The following is a 260-nucleotide window of genomic DNA, read 5'->3' on the forward strand; positions in this document are numbered from 1 at the left end:
CTCCCTGGGCGCGCCGGTAGCACGTCACTTCCGCCCCAAGCCCCGCCCCCAGAGGGGAAGAGGACGTGACATCACGGGGTGCCGGGATAGGGTTCCCCCAGCCCTGTTGTTTCCCGGCGTCATCGCCGCTACGAGGGCAGTAGGCGTTCGGGATCGGAATGCGGGAAGGAGAGAAGGATTGAGACCCCACCTGGAGTGCTGCGTCCAGCTGTGGAACCCCCAACATCAGAAGGATATTGACCGGTTGGAGCGAGTCCAGA

Source organism: Eurypyga helias, unplaced genomic scaffold, assembly GCF_000690775.1.
Source record: "Eurypyga helias isolate BGI_N326 unplaced genomic scaffold, ASM69077v1 scaffold32107, whole genome shotgun sequence".
Lineage (NCBI taxonomy): Eukaryota > Metazoa > Chordata > Aves > Eurypygiformes > Eurypygidae > Eurypyga > Eurypyga helias.